At 31.8% G+C, this 14,048-nt stretch overlaps 1 protein-coding gene across 1 annotated transcript in view; it reads right to left on the bottom strand.

Moving 5' to 3' along the window:
• The window catches only part of atp8b1 (ATPase phospholipid transporting 8B1), a 46,796-nt gene extending 33,233 nt beyond the window's left edge, over positions 1-13,563 (bottom strand). Inside the window, 1 exon segment of the mRNA XM_051093763.1 lies at positions 13,334-13,563. The gene's annotated coding sequence lies outside the window, so the exon portion shown is untranslated.
• Positions 13,564-14,048: the final 485 nt, after the last annotated feature.

The raw sequence follows: 14,048 nt of genomic DNA, 5'->3' as shown, positions 1-14,048 counted from the left end.
AACCAGACCTCATTTGCCCCAATGGAAAGTATATTTACACCGTCTGAATCGTTCCCTATCGCCTACATTGTGCACTACATGCAATTCACCATATAGTAAACACTAACACTTTGAACAAGTGACCGATCTCAGCCTCAGCTTCAATGTCCATTTATAGTGTAGGGGGCGGGACGCTACGGATTCCAGAGAGCATTTCATTGGACAGAAGGTTTGATGAGAAGCTGAAGTGCAGCGTGTCATCACAATCGTTGATTCATATTGGCGAAAGTGAGAGACTGTTAAGTTTTGAAAGCTCATATCTTGTAAACACCATATTTTGTCGTTGTTTTGGAGCACACTACCTTATAGATAACCTTAAGGCTAACATATTCATTCATACATTGTAGTGACCCCAATAATGTAATATTTATTGGAATGTTTATTTTACCAGGGGAAACCTACCAAAAAAATCGTGTATTTTACCCCCCAGAACACAGTTTTTAATGGGGAACCCCCCTCAAAACGCCATTGGGCTTAAAGCCCAAAACCTGACTTACGTTACAAGCAATGATGTAATGATGTAAACGTAAACAAAGCAGCTCTTGCTTGCTATTCTGAACATCAGTTATGTTAATAACTTTCAAGCGGCTCGTGTTGTTATGAAAATATTCACATATTGGAATGCTCTGGTAAGATTACGTAACATTAGAACAGCCTTCTGTCTTAGCTGCCTTCATTTACTTACTTGTTTTTATCACTTTCGTTTTAATTCTTCAGCACTGAATCGCTGGATGGATGGACGGACGGACGCACGGAACAACAGAACGAAAGAATAGAACATAATTATAGAACGATAGAATGACAGAATGATAGACAGAACGATAGAACAATAGACAGATAGAACTTTAGGACAATGGATGGATGGATGGAACAACAGAGCCAAAGAAAAGAACATAAGGATAGAACAACAGATAGATATAGAATGATAGAACAATGGATGGATGGATAGCTGGATGGATGGAAACAACAGAATCAAAGAATGGAACATAATGATAGAACGAAAGAACGACAGAATGATAGATTGAATGACAGAACAACAGACAGATAGAACGACAGGACAATGGATGGATGAATGGAACAACAGAGCCAAAGAAAAGAACATAACGATAGAACAATAGATAGATATAGAATGATAGAACGATTGATGGATTGAACAAAGATAGAAAGAAAGTAATGACAGAACAATAGAACGATAGATAGAACAATGGATGGATGGATAGATGGATGAAAACAACAGAATGAAAGAATGACAGAATAACAGATTGAACGATAGAACAACAGACAGATAGAATGATAGGACAATGGATGGATGGATGGATGGAACAGCAGGGCCAAAGAAAAGAACATAATGATAGAACAATAGATATATATAGAGCGATAGAACGATGGATGGATGGATGAAACAACAGAATGAAAGAATGGAACATAATGATAGAACGAAAGAACGTCAGAATTATAGATTGAACGACAGAACAACAGACAGATAGAATGATAGGACATGGATGGATGGATGAAATAACAGAGCCAAAGAAAAGAACATAACAATAGAACAACAGATAGATATAGAACGATAGAACAATGGATGGATGGATAGCTGGATGGATGGAAACAACAGAATGAAAGAATGGAACATAATGATAGGAACGAAAGAACGTCAGAATGATAGATTGAACGATAGAACAACAGACAGATAGAACGATAGGACAATGGATGGATGGATGGAACAACAGAGCCAAAGAAAAGAACATAACGATAGAACAACAGATAGATACAGAATGATAGAACAATGGATGGATGGAACAACAGATAGAAAGAAAACAACGATAGAACAATAGAACGACAGATAGATAGATAGCAGATATCATTTTTTATATTTTTTTTCTAGTGGGTGCAACATACTTTTTTAAAAGTGATATCGGTGCATCCCTAATAACAACAGAACAATAGAATGATAGAATGAACAACGAATGGATGAATGGAAGGATGGATGGAACAACAGAATGAAAGAGTAGAACATAATTATAGAACAAAAGAACAACAGAACGATAGATAGATAGATAGATAGATAGATGGATAGAATGATCATTCAATTTTACACAAATTATTTTGCTGAAAACATGATTTATAATCAGGAGTGCAAATAAGTGGTGCGCAAGTCAGCACGTGCGAGCAAAATAAGAAAATGTAATACTGTATAAGCTTTCTAATCAAACTGAAAGCATAACTCTAGACTATATTCGCTGTCGTTTTCAAAGCACAACGCAAAAACATGACATTTCATTCACTGACGCTTACTTGCCGACAACCCGCCAAAATAATAGCTTGCTAACATATGTGCACCCCTGTTTAGAATGAAAAAATGTATTAAACTAGAACTGGTTCCCAGCTGACGTGTTTGACCTTTAAATCTATTTGTAGCAGCTACAGTATGAACATGTACAGCATACTTCACTCTGATATTTCCTGAACAACACGTCAGGTGAGAACGAGATCTCACCCACTCACGCACAATTAAACCCTTCAGCCGTCCACTAAACCATTCATACCATCACAGCTCAAAAACCTGCTTTTATCTGTGAACAACAGCTTGTGTTAATGAGTTAAGTGCCATTCAACTCAATATTCACTGAATGTAATAAACCAGTTCTCAATGCATGCCAACATCTTAACGTCAAGTATCTCTGGAATGCTTTAATAAGAGACCTTCGGGTTTTGAACACACACCTGAGTTGTACCTGTGGGTTTGTGTTGGAGATGTCAAAAGGGGAAAAAACAGTCACTAAAAAATTATCTAGCACAACTCTTCCCTGTTCCGTGAATGACACTATCCAACAATCCTGATCTACACTGCGAACCGACGTACAATTACACACGTCAACGCATACTCTCCATTCTACGACGATGAGAACAAAGACACCCATTCAACAGACTAAATAACCGCCCACGACCACAAAGAGCGTCTGCAGGTCTGCCGTAATGTGAATACAAGCGCACAGGTGCTTCTAAAGTCTGCCGGTCTAGGGAAACGAGTTTAAGGTCTCGTGCTATGGAAACCTTTTCACGTGGGGGAAGGTTCGAGAAAAAAAGGGAAGGAGAAAACACAGGGATCCCTTTGAGATCACGTTCACCTGCTGTTGTGCAACCTGAGAGGAGCAGCTTCAGCGAACATCGTACTGCCGTCAGGATCGACAGAGAAGAGAAATACATACGGCCTTATCTTCCTTTGGTTAGGTGTACAAAAGCAGTTTGGAAGAGAGGTTTTATTGTTATTTAATAAGTAACGATGATGTTCAGTCAGTGTACAAGTGGTTAGGGAAGTCTGAAAGAAATGTTTCCTATACAAATGCAAACAAAAGGCTCTATATCCAGTGTTTACGTCACAATTTTTCTAAATTTCTCCACGTCAATATCCATTTGTGGCCATATAAGGTTCTTGAGTTGCTTTATGGAGATTAAAAGGATTTTTCATGACATTTTGATATTGGCATAACCTGGCATTTGTCTGATTTGCTCTGGATCACAAAACCAGTCTTAAGTAGCACGGGTATATTTGTAGCAATAGCCAAAAATACATTGTATGGGTCAAAATTATTGATTTTTTTGGCGAAAATCATTAGGAAATTAAGTAAAGATTATGTTCCATGAAAATATTTTGTGAATTTCCCAACGTAAATATATCAAAACTTATTTTTTGATTAGTAATATGCATTGCTAAGAACTTCATTTGGATAAGTTTAAAGGCAATTTTCTCAATATTTAGATTTTTTTCCACCCTCACATTCCAAATTTTAAAACAGTTGTATTTTGGCCAAATATTGTTCTATTCTAACAAACCATACATCAATGGAAAGTGTATTTATTCAATCTCAACTGACCCTTATGACCGGTTTTGTGGTCCAGGGTCACGTATATTCTCTTTCTCTCTCTCTAAAATTGTGACGTAACAATAATAGATAATAAACAAAAATAATATATTGTTCTATTTTTCTGCATATAATTCCATCTTATATTGTATTGCTTACAGTCATTCCAATAGAGAAATTTTGAAAAATATTTATGTATTTATACTGTATATACAGTTGAGGTCAAAGGTTTACATACACGTTGCAGAATCTGCAAAATTTTAATTATTTTACCAAAATGAGGGATCATACAAAATGCATGTTATTTTTAATTTAGTACTGACCTGAATAAGATATTTCACATAAAAGACATTTACATAGTCCACAAGACAAAATAATAGTTGAATATATAAAAAGTTTACATATGCTTTATTCCTAATACTGTGTTGTTACCTAAATCCACAGCTGTGTTTTTTTTTTGTTTTGTTTAGGGATAGTTGTTCATGAGCCCCTTGTTTGTCCTAAACAGTTACAAATCCTTCAGGTCCAACAAATTCTTTGCTTATCCAGCATTTTGGTGTATTTGAACCCTGAGGGACAACTGAGGGACTCATATGCAACTATTACAGAAGGTTCAAACGCTCACTGATGCTCCAGAAAGAAAAACCATGCATTAAGAGACGGGGTGAAAACTTTTGGAATTTGAAGATCAGGGTAAATTTGACTTATTTTGTCTTCTGGGAAACATGCAAGTATATTCTGTAGCTCCTAAAGGGCAGTACTAAATGATTTTTTTTATATACATTTAGACAAAATAAGAAAAATGTACACATCTTCATTTTTTCAAAAGTTTTCACCCCCCGGCTCTTAATGCATGTTTTTTTCTTCTGGAGCATCAGTGAGTGTTTGAACCTTCTGTAATAGTTGCATATGAGTCCCTCAGTTGTCCTCAGTGTGAAAAGATGAATCTCAAAATCATACAGTCATTGTTGGAAAGGGTTCAAATACACAAAAATGCGGAAAAAAACAAACAATTTGTGGAACCTGTAGGATTTTTTTCTGAAGAACAGCAGGCAGTTTAACTGTTCAGGACAAACAAGAGACTCATGAACAACTATCACTAAACAAAAAAACACAGCTGTGGATCATTCAGACAACACAGTATTAAGAATCAAGCGTATGAAAATTTTTTAACAGCGCCATTTTTATAAATTAAGCTATTATTTTCTCTCTACATGTAAACGTCTTTTATGTGAATTATCTTATTCAGGTCAGTACTAAATAAAAAATAACATGCATTTTAGATGATCCCTCTTATTTTGGTCAAATAATTAACATTTTGCAGATTCTGCAAGGTGTATGAAAACTTTTGACCTCAACACTATAATAATTGGCCTAATTCATGAAACACAGGCAAGGACAAATTTGGCTAAAATGATCATAAATCTAGTCTTGCGTAAACTGTCGCATGGTTTTATGAATGCTTTACACAAATTCAATGCTGCAGCTGTATAAATAATAGGCTCACCGTATAGTTCAAAATAGCCAATCATTGATAGAGTTTGTTTCCTCTTGACAATGCAAGTTAATTTGAGTTATCAGCTTCATTATCACTTGTTAACTGATTATAAATAATCTAAATTGCAGTGCAAAATTATGGGTGAAATGGATTTTTTTTTAATGTTATGACCTGTAACTGATATGATATCCAATAAAACACTTGGATCTTGGATTTGACCTCCTACAAGTGAAAAACAGCCATCAAAGCAAGTTTAGTTGAATTATGCATTAACTCCAGTTATGCATTATGCTTCCAGTTTCTTGTTCTAGTCACTTCGGTTCTCTTTTTTGGTTATAAATTAAATGCTTCTGTCAGATTTTTCAGTGCATGGTTATTTAAAAGAATGACCGTAAGAGTCCTTAATGGCCTTAATCGTAATCAAATGAAGCTTTGTTCTGCTCCACGTTGCTCCGTTAACAGTCACTCATTGGTATAAATTCAGTTTAATATTTGTCTAAGAAAGCAGCAGAGCTGTAAACACACCAAGGGCTCGATCTGATTCAAGACTTCTCGATCGGATCTTCATGAAAGTGGCAATGCCTGTTCTGGCAGGATGATTCACTTTAAAGAAATAAGTTTTGCTAGATGGACTGGTGCATGCATGCACAAAGCATGTCCCCGTGAGGTAAAGCTTTGTAATATCTCTATTATTTCTTTTAGACAGCAATGAGATTAAATCTAGAGTGCATCAAGAAAATGTTCCTGCTTCCCAGATTAAATATTTCTCACCAAATACCTTCTGGTCTGTATATTTTAGTGTTTTCGAGAGTCTCACTCAAGTTTTTGTTCAGGTTGTGCTAGTAAAATCTTCTTTCCCTCCAACACAACACAAGCAAATCACTCACCAGAACTGCAAGGCCACTACTCTAGGATTTGAATTTCCTGACTTGTAAAGCAAATGGGTGAGAATTTGAATCCAGTGATTTGCACAAGGCATCTTGGGAAAAGTATCTTTGAGTCACACTTCTTAAATCCAAGCGATGTCTCACAGGCTCTTCTGAAAGTGTTTTCTATGCTCTGTGTTGGACCACATGAATCTAGTTGTAAATAAGCATATTTTGTCAAAGAAATGGAAATTATACAGTTCGTCGCATCTATTAGTTATCAATGCAATTGATTTTAATAACCTGTAATCTATAAAACTAAGCTCTCTATGACAATATTACATGTAAATAACCCATTTTAATCACCAGTAACATTATTTATGCTTCCATCCACATATTGCAATTATTTATTGCATTGGTTCTTCCTTGGGTCATTTCTAAATCATTTACACTATAAACAATAATCCAAATTCTTGAGAAAACTGTGACAAAAAGTGTGCAACAAAAATATCTGTTTAATTTGAGCAATTTCGCAACTAAAATCTATCATTCTCCTTGTTTTCTAGATACTGACATCAGCATCAGGCATTTACAAATTCATATAATTTGACCACTTAATGAGAAATAAAAAAAAGTTTTCCACTTCAAAAATTCCTTGTTTAATTTATAACTTCCTTTTTTAAGTATGAATTGTTTCTACAGAATTTAAGCAAAATATGGTATATATACTGCATTTAAAAAAAAAAACCTTGTTTAATTTATAACTTGAAACTTTTTTGTTTTTAATTTTCACTAGCAATTTTCTAGTGCAATTGTTTCTACACAATTTTACACACAAAATATGGTATTTACTGCATAAAAAATGCAGCATTTGTTTAACACTTAATTAGAAATGGGGAAAAAGGTAAAAAAAAACTTTTTCCATTTCAAAAATTTATAACTTGCTTTTTTGTTTTTGAATTTTACTAGCAATTTCTGAGTGCAAAATTGTTTCTACACAATTTTTTTAAAGCAAAATATGGTATATACTGCATTAAAAAAACAGCATGGAAAGGCCAGGAAGTGCATAAAATGTTGAAAATGCTTATTTTTATTTTAAAATACTAATTTTTATTTAAAAAAAAAAAAAACACACTTTTTCCAATTTCAAAAATTCCTAGTTTCATTTATAAGTTGCTTTTTTTTTTTTTTTTTTTTTTTAAATTTACTAGCAATTTCTGAGTGTGAACTGTTTCTACAATTTTTTTAAAGCAAAATATGGCATACTGCATGAAAAAATGCAGCATGGAAAGGCCAGGATGTGCATAAATCTTTAATTTTTTTTTTTTTTTGTATTAAGCTTTTTTTAATTTTTTTTTACTTTTTTATTTACAATTTTAAAAAAAGTAGTGTGGGACTTCACATTATCAATCAAAAATTGATTAAATGGTGAAAAGCAATTACATACATGGATGAATCGTGTATAATATGATCAGGAACATGCATTAACAAAGTAAACAGCTGACAGTCTGTCTTCGTCTTCCCCCAAAGCACATTGTTTAGCAACAATCCACACAGGTGAACTTTTCCCACGTCTGCTTACAGAACACAATTGAGTCGTGTTACACTCCACTACATGTGTTTGGCCTCTAATGCTTACTAGAGCACTATGGGTAACAGTATCCTCCAATTAGAGAAAGACTAGAGGACAGCAGAAACCGGAGATGGCGGAGATGTGCAGGGGTCTTCCGGGACGGATAACTCATGCATTAACCATGCACTTGATGTTGGACTCACAACTAACTAAACTACGTCTGGAGTGCTTTCGATCATGCACATTTAACCTACAAATGAACTACAGGGAATTTAAGAATCACACCTGATGATGCCATTTAACACAGTACTGGTTTGAGACACTACTGCAGCAAAATAAACGCTGATCCGTATCACCCTGAAGGATTTCAAAATTATTTAAAATAATGACTATGTTATTGAAAAACTGCATAAATGAATATGTAAACGCACAAAGCTTACTGATCTGAGTTTATCGTCTGACAAATAGATTCGCTTAAAGCTTCTACTGAGAAAAAGAACCCATTACAACCAAAACAAAACAATTTATCAACAAGATGAACACACAATTAAGTTTAGAAATCATTATACAAAAAAATGTAAATCACAAAACGCCTCAAAGAACAAATCAAATATTTTATGCAAACTCTTTTTACAGTACTATGGTGCAGGGTTCTTATTATTGACTAAAAAAAATGTTTTGTTAGTTAAAATAATTAAAATGTTATAATATAGAGGAAAACTAAAGCTGAATTTAAAAAAAATACATATACAAACAAAAGAGACAAATAAAAAAAAAATACAAAATCAAAACAAAATACAAAATGACTAAAACTGGACTAATAGTAAAATGAAATTAAACTGAAAACTAACATAAAAACTAACTAAAATTGTATTACTAAAAATTATAATAATACCTCTATAATACTAAAAATAGCATTGCTAAGAGTGTTTTCTATATATAATTGTTTTCTAATATTATTGTATATTATTGTGTTTATTATTCTAGATTTATTTGTAGATAAAATTATATAAACTTGTATATAAACATATATAAAATCACAATTACATTATTTTATTATAATATATAATAATGCAATTTAGCCAATATAATAACATTCATTCATTTATAATAAAAACTAAAACTAAAAATTAAATAAAATCATAAAAAAATACAGACATATTAAAATTTAAAAAATAAAAATCATTATTATTATATGATTATAATCATTATTATAATCATTATTATCATTATTATTATTATTATTATTATATATATATATATATATATAAACTTGTATATAAAAATCACAGTTATTTTATTTTATTATAATATATAATAATACAATTTATCCAATATAATATTATTCATTCATAAAAATTAAATAACATTTTAAAAATTACAGACATATTAAAATTGAAAAAAAAAAGTCACACAACAAAATGACTAAAACTTTAACTAAACCTTTGGGGAAAATGAGAGATATAAATATGAAACTAATTAACAACATTACTCAAAATTTTACTAAAATATTACTCTACATATATCAAGCGTTTTATAAAAACTATCACCATTACATGGGTTAGCTAATGACCGTAATTATTAAAATAACTATGATTAAATGATCTCATTTACAATCTAAAATAACGTTTTTCTGTGGTGTTTTTCACACATGCTGTAAAAATGTTAGCATCATACTGGTTATCAGTCATAAAAATAATGTTTGATGAATGTGAAAACAGGTATTCTATCAATACATTTACCATTCGACATATAAAATGACTATTTCTATTGCTACCGGCAACACCAAAGTCAAGGGTTCGATTCCCAGAAAAAGGATGAACTGGTTAAATGTATACCTTGCATCCAAAGTAAGTGCAGGCTTTGCATAAAAGCATCCGCCAAACGCATAAACGTAAATGATATGTTAAACGAGCAGGTGTTTATCAGCTATACCTCCAAAATGAACCTGCTGCAAACGTTCAAATTGAAACTGTAATTCAAAGAGAAAGCAATAGAAACCGCACCCACTCCATTTCACAATGTTTGCAGTCCTTCTGGACACAGAAGAAACCAGTTCAGTGAGTAACACGGCCCTTTTCAGAACAGAGGCGGTTAAATTTAACCTACATACGGCGGAACAAAATGCATTTCAGAACAACAGCGATCAAGTCAAAACACGTCCAGACATTCTCTAAGGAGAGCCATTCAACAGAGAGAAGAAACCCACCGGTGATGCTTTACACCCCCATTCATTCATAACTCACTGTCTGCTTGTTGCACGTTTACATATGATTACACATGATTGGCTCCGTAACCAGAACTGCTTCTCAATGGCCTAACGTACAGTACACTAAAATAGAAACTTCCTCTAAATTTACCAGTGGCATTTGCTTTGACTTTTATAAAGACACTTTGTTTTAAAAAGAAATGGCAAGTGAAACGTTAAATTAAATGTGAAAATTTGAAGTATTTTCTTGTAAAATAGACATTCTATTTGCAACTTTGAAAAATCATTTTACAGTGTAGAAAACAAAAATGTAATTGTTTAACATGTACTCTATTCAGATTCTATTTATTTTCCTGACATGGAAAATTTAGTGAAATTTTTAGAAATCATTTTAGAGAGACTGCATTTTCAAAAAACTACTATTAAATAAATCAATAATTTTAATTAAAATTTTTAAAAAAATTAAAAAACAAAACCAAAAAAAACAATTGTCAGTGTACAAACAATTATATTCACTACAGAAGCATGAATACAAATTGTATTAAATTCAGTGAATTTTCCAGGCCTGAAAATCACAATTTTAAATTTTCCAATACAACCCTGATTAATAATAACCAGAGGATATTAATATTACATGCATATTTTGCTCTGGAAAAGATGCTAAAACTTTGACAATTTCATGTGCACCTTTTTCTGATTATAAAGTAAATTTGGTATAATTTCAAACAAATAATGTTTTTAAAAAAAGTAATATAATTGAATTACAAAGGAGCATAACTACTCTCAAAATGATTTAAAAATCACTTAAAAATTGCTAGTAAATTTTATAATAAAATAATAATTCATAAAAATTTGGAAGCAGAAAGATTTATGTTTTCTCAGTATTTTTGTCGTATTTACCTCTGAAAAAGCTTCAAAAAATGCTTCAATACATAAATAAATAAACAAATAAATAAATAAATACACAAAGAAACAAAATTTTCAGTGTACAAAAAAATTATATTCACTACTGACGCATGAATACAAATTGTATTAATTTAAGTGAATTTTCCAGGCCTGAAAATCACAATTTTACATTTTCTGAGACAACCCTGATTAATAATAACCAGCGGACATTAATATTACATGCATATTTTGTTTATTTTTGTTGTATTCACCTCTGAAAAAGCTTATTTAGCTTCAAAAAAATAAATAAACACTTTTCAGTGTACAAAAAATTATATTCACTACAGGAGCATGAATACAAATAGTATTAATTTCAGTTAATTTTCCGAGACAACCCTGAAAACCCTCATTAATAATAACCAGTGGACATTAATATTACATGCATATTTTGCTCTGAAAAAAAAAAATGCTAAAACTGTGACAATTTAATTTGTATCTTTTTCTCTAATTATAAAGTAAATTTGGTATCATTTCAAACATTATTATCTTTTACAAAATTACATTAAACTTCATTACAAAAAAGCATAACTACACTAAAACACTAAAAAAAAATTCACTAAAAATTGGTTTAAAAATAACTTAAAAGTTGCTAGTAAATTTCATAATTAATAACAATAAAACAGCAGTTAACACTTTTAATTAAACATAAAAATTTGGAAGCAGAAAGAGACTTTTTTAGTATTTTTGTTGTATTTACCTCTGAAAAAGCTTATTCCACTTAAATAAATAAACAAACAAACACTTTTCAGTGTACAAAAAATATATTCACTACTGACGCATGAATACAAATAGTATTAATTTCAGTTAATTTTCCAGGCCTGAAAATTACAATTTTACATTTTCTGAGACAACCCTGAAAACCCTGATTAATAATAACCAGCGGATATTAATATTACATGCATATATTGCTCTGAAAAAAAAAAAATGCTAAAAGTGTGACAATTTAATTTGTATTTTTTTCTCTGATTATAAAGTAAATTTGGTATCATTTCAAACATTATTATGTTTTACAAAATTACATTAAAGTTCATTACAAAGGAGCATAACTACACTAAAAAATATTTACAAATTGCTAGTAAATTTCATAATTAATTACAAAGGATTGGCAGTTAACACATTGAATTAAACATAAAAATTTGGAAGCAGAAAGACAGAATTTTTTTCAGTATTTTTGTTGCATTTACCTCTGAAAAAGCTTATTCAGATTCAAAAAAATTAATAAATAAACAAACACTTTTCAGTGTACAAAAAATTATATTCACTACTGACGCATGAATACAAATTGCATTAATTTCAGTGAATTTTCCAGGCCTAAAAAAAAAAATCACAATTTTACATTTTCCGAGACAACCCTGAAAACCCTGATTAATAATAACCAGCAGATATTAATATTACATGCAAATTTTGCTCTGCAAAAGATGCTAAAACTCTGACAATTTCACGTGCATATTTTTCTCTGATTATAAAGTAAATCTGCTATAATATCAAACATTATGTCTTTTAAAAAAAAACATAAATTTACCAATTTTAGACGTGCTACAGTATGACACTTGCCCATCCGACACATGACGGAAAGAGTGACTTACAGTAAGACACGAAATGAACACCTCCATCATGAATGACACCGAACTTTTAAGAAAAACACGAGCTCTGATTTCTGACTTCCTTCCATTTGGGGTCCAAAAGAGCCCAACACTTTGTAAACAAACAAAACTAACAAATAAAAGCCTACTTTGTGAATCCATTAGTTTTTAGGCATGTAAACATTAATTGAATTTATAACTGGGGACTCAGAAAGTATGTAGGGGACATTTAAAGTATGTTTGACAAGTCATTTGTGCATAATCAGAATGAAATAATCACTTTAAACAGTAAATAAAATCATACGACTGTAATTTTACTGCACAGATGTCAAGCAAAAACTGATTTTTGTTCATAAAATGTCATCATATGCACAAAAAAAAACACTGTATTAGCTAATACTTTACTTGGAGCAACTTTTGGGTTTTAAAAACTAAAATAAAGGCTACAGAATTGTTTAAAGCTTTATATGCCAACCGCAAGAACATATAATGAAACACCAACAGCTACTGCCACATGATTCTTCAAACATTTTATACTAAATCTAAGAATTATTAAAGAACATTTATAAGATTTAAAACACATGTTCTTAAGATAAAACCTTATAAATCTCCACAAACACGCAGGTGTGGATGGCTGTAGAGTTTCTCCATCAAAACACACACAGGTAGTTGAGGAACTCAGGCGTGACACACCTTCAGCAACACCGTTTGCGACAATATAAACCACTAAAAAGCGTATTTTAGAAGTCAAACATACCTTACCGATCTCAGATCTTCTTGTGCGAATCCTTGAAGGTGTTTTGCGCGTTTTAATGTTCCATGTTTCGCTCCGTGTCGGTGTGGAAGAGCTGTTCGGTGCGTGTTCTCAATCAGACTGGAAAAACTGGTCGGACGAGGAGACGCTTTTCTCCTACAAACCCATTGTACACAGACTGGGATGGAGGCTGGCTATTTTTTTCCTCTTTGAACGGACACACTTCAAGACTGCAGCTCATTCCTCAGCGATCACGTGACCGCCCAGGTAAGAAAGGTGTGACTCATTTTACAGTCAAACTATGAGGGAAAATTTCTGCTTTTGCTGTAGTTTGTATTTCTGTGTCCTGGGAGCGAAATAAAGAGGTGTCACATAAATAATGAAATAATATGCAAGTAATTTTATGCTTAATCGATATAAAAATATAATAGTTATTTTAGCAATATAATTTCTTAAAGTTAATAAATTTTTAACTAATCTCAGTAAAATTAATGTAAATATAAAATCAGGCAGTTTTTATGTAATACACTTTTATGAGTCTAATTTGAATAGTGAAGTATCGCCCTCTATTGAGAGAAATGACGGACTTCGCGAATGGGCGGGGTTTCGTGGCGCAAAGTTGTCTCTAATTGGTCAGCTGTAATGAGTATAAATAATAATTATTTTATTTGCACTTATTACTGTGTATCTTTCAGGTCAATCGCTATTAAAGTTTCTC

This window comes from Labeo rohita, chromosome 21, assembly GCF_022985175.1.
Source record: "Labeo rohita strain BAU-BD-2019 chromosome 21, IGBB_LRoh.1.0, whole genome shotgun sequence".
NCBI classification, from domain to species: domain Eukaryota; kingdom Metazoa; phylum Chordata; class Actinopteri; order Cypriniformes; family Cyprinidae; genus Labeo; species Labeo rohita.
Note: the sequence above shows the minus strand (reverse complement) of the source record. Positions and strands in the feature narration are given on the sequence as shown.